The sequence below is a fragment of the Vollenhovia emeryi genome, unplaced genomic scaffold (genome assembly GCF_000949405.1).
Source record: "Vollenhovia emeryi isolate VEMERY1.0 unplaced genomic scaffold, V.emery_V1.0 DF939131.1, whole genome shotgun sequence".
Taxonomy (NCBI): domain Eukaryota; kingdom Metazoa; phylum Arthropoda; class Insecta; order Hymenoptera; family Formicidae; genus Vollenhovia; species Vollenhovia emeryi.
This window is the reverse complement of record NW_011967235.1, coordinates 120156-123303: the sequence shown is the minus strand read 5'-3', so window position 1 is coordinate 123303 and position 3148 is coordinate 120156.

The following is a 3148-nucleotide window of genomic DNA, read 5'->3' as shown; positions in this document are numbered from 1 at the left end:
GTATATACAACGTATATACATCTATATATCATGTATATGCAGTGTATATGAATTTTTAATACATACATTGGATATCAAATGTTTATGCAAATGTTACCAGAATAATGTACAGAGGAAGTCCTAGGTATACATAGGAAGTTACATAGGTACATAATTTACACATTTTATGTATACAGGGTGGTCCTGAAATAGTTGGTCAAACTCAGATTGGATTTGGCTCGTCATAAGGATGAAAAAAAGTTCCCATAAACGTTAGTCCAAAATCCTGCATCCCGCAGGTGTTACGACTCATTTAATTATTAATATCTGATTTAAAAAATGGAAGGCTATGAAAGGAAAAACTTTATTTTTATTTACAGTAGTTGTTAAAAATGTCCACCGTTAGCGAAAACACGTGCTTTCATCTAACCATTGACTGTCTAACACGCTCAAAGATTCCTAGCGTATTTCGAGATTGCTGTGTTTCGAATTTTAAAGTGCTCGAACAATAATAGTGGATTTTAATTGCGACAACAGATCACTCGATTAAACTACTTATTGAACACAGTAATTAAAAAAACACAAATCGAAGTACGATTAAAACTTTAAATGTATTTATTCTTCGAGGTTGATAATTAAATGAGTCGTAACTTCTGAAGAATACGTTGTCGAACTAACGTTTATGGAAACTTTTTTCATCCTTTTGACGAACCCAATCCAATCCCTGATTTTGACCAACTATTTCAGGACCACCCTGTATACATGACGTACAATATATTGATTTGTTGTCTATTACAGGTACATGTACCCAGATAACTAAGCGTGGTAAAATCATGTTTTCCCATAGCTTTACGGCAAGCTTTGCTTCAATTTTTACAACAATTATCTGAAAGCATTTGTTTTTTTTGCCTTGTCAAAAAGTTTCAAACAAAATATGACGTAAATTTGGTCAATATGACATCAAATTGACATCATCTTGACTTTTTATTTTTCTTGGGTAAGTATAATAATAAAACCATTTAAATCTTCCGTTTCTCGTAAACATTTCTACCGGTTGTCTGCGAGACAACGAAAGCGAATTTTTCTTATGCGTGAAAATCATGTAAGTGGAGTCTGTCAGTATAAGAAAGTAATACGTGAGAGAAAAGTATATGTTGTAAAAATATTCATTTTACATATTTGCACGACAACAATAATAACGAAAACTAGAAAATAAAGAAGTGTACAACTTTTAGTGGGTTTTGTTACCGCTTGAAGATCGTTTTATTTCTATGTTTTGTTTTGTATTTTTACGTTGATTACATGATTTCCGTTTTACGCTCATTATAATATAATATTTTATCAGGTATTCTAATTTTCTTTTTAGTTTGACCAATTCGTATTCTACTGCATTTAATGTTTTATAAAATAATTTCTTAATAAATTTATTGTAATTTTTTTAAATTTCAGTTGTATTAGATTACTGAAGAAGACCTGACGATATGTCGAAACGTTTAAAGAAAAGAATATATCTTTCACGTTTTAAATTACGCACTGTGTTCCGCGTTCATTGGCTCACATTGACCTTTCCTCATCGAGTGTTTGTGCATATTCCTTCGTAGAAACTGAAGGAAAAATAATGTTATAAGAACCATGAAAACGTGAAGTTACGATGATACATCACAATTATTACTTTCCAATTAATTCTCTTTACTGATTATTTTGTACTTCTAGATTCGACTTATATCGAATATAATATATTAATAATATATTAATAATTGAATGTAAAAAAATTGTCTCATTTGAAAAATGATAATTATATCACGAGATGCTCTCCTTGTTTTCATTCGGACTTGGAACCGATAATGTTGAAGTTACGGCTCCTATTTATATATTTACATTTATTATTATACAAATTTACAGGGTTGGAAGAAACTCGTTACTTGTAACAAAGTTACATTAATAGTTACTTTATACATATATGTATATATTTTTTTTAAACCTCCATATTGCCTCAGGCCTTGAATTAGCACACAACCGCCTTAATCGACGCTTTACAATTCAAATGAGGATTTAATATTTTTATTATAACGAATCGTTACTTTGCAGTTACTTTTTGAGTAACTGTAACTGTAACGCGTTACTTTTCAGAATTGATAACTTGTAACTGTAACTGGATACTTTTATAAAATAACTTTCTCAATCCTGCAAATTTACATATATGTATACACATTTACATATATCAATATTTACACTTGCGCACGCACACTTACCTTCCTCCGTCCTCGTTGTCATTTATAAATTTGTATATATGTAAATACATATATTAATAGGAGAGGTAACTTTACAATTATCAGTCCCAAGTCCGAATGCTAACAAGGAGGGTATCTCGTTATATAATTATAATTTTTCAAGTAAGACAATTTTGTTAGTTCTAATTATTCTTATATTATATTTGATACAAATCGAATCTATAATAGAAGTACGAAATGATTCATAAAGAAAATTAATTGGAAAGTAATAATTGATGTATTATTACTTTAAGTTAATTTTCATGTCTGGAAGAAACTTTTGAGCATTTCTGTCGCGAAACAACTACCTTAATATGCTTTCCACAAGTTAAAAATGTTAAAAGATGTAATAAGTATAATGTAATAAGTATAATCAAGTAAAGAATTTTTGGTTCATTGATATATAATAATTTCATTAAATATTATAAAAAGAGATTAAAAACTATTTTGTGACCGTAAAATGAGATTGCGTAAAATTGAGACCGCAGTCCCGCGTAAATCAAAAGATGAGTTCAATTACATAAATTATCATATATGTATACACATTGTAAACGATTTAAATTTAAATTATAAACAAAATTTTTGTCCTGTTAATCGTACGTGAAAATATAGGAAACTGTGCAATTGAAAAATGTATTAAGGCACTTAAACTTGCAAATATAATAGACTTAATTAACTTATTTTATTCTTATTGTCACCAGTGATAAACTCTAACGAAAATGAAAAACTTAATATAATCTTATAGTCGACCAAACTAGTAAAAATTAAACATAATTATATCTTACATTTGTTCGATGAATTGGATGCGTTGATTAAAACAAACTTTAATAATTAATACTTTAATAATTAAATGTGCCGAAATTTAAATTTAGCTACTGGTCGCAATAACACACAAATAA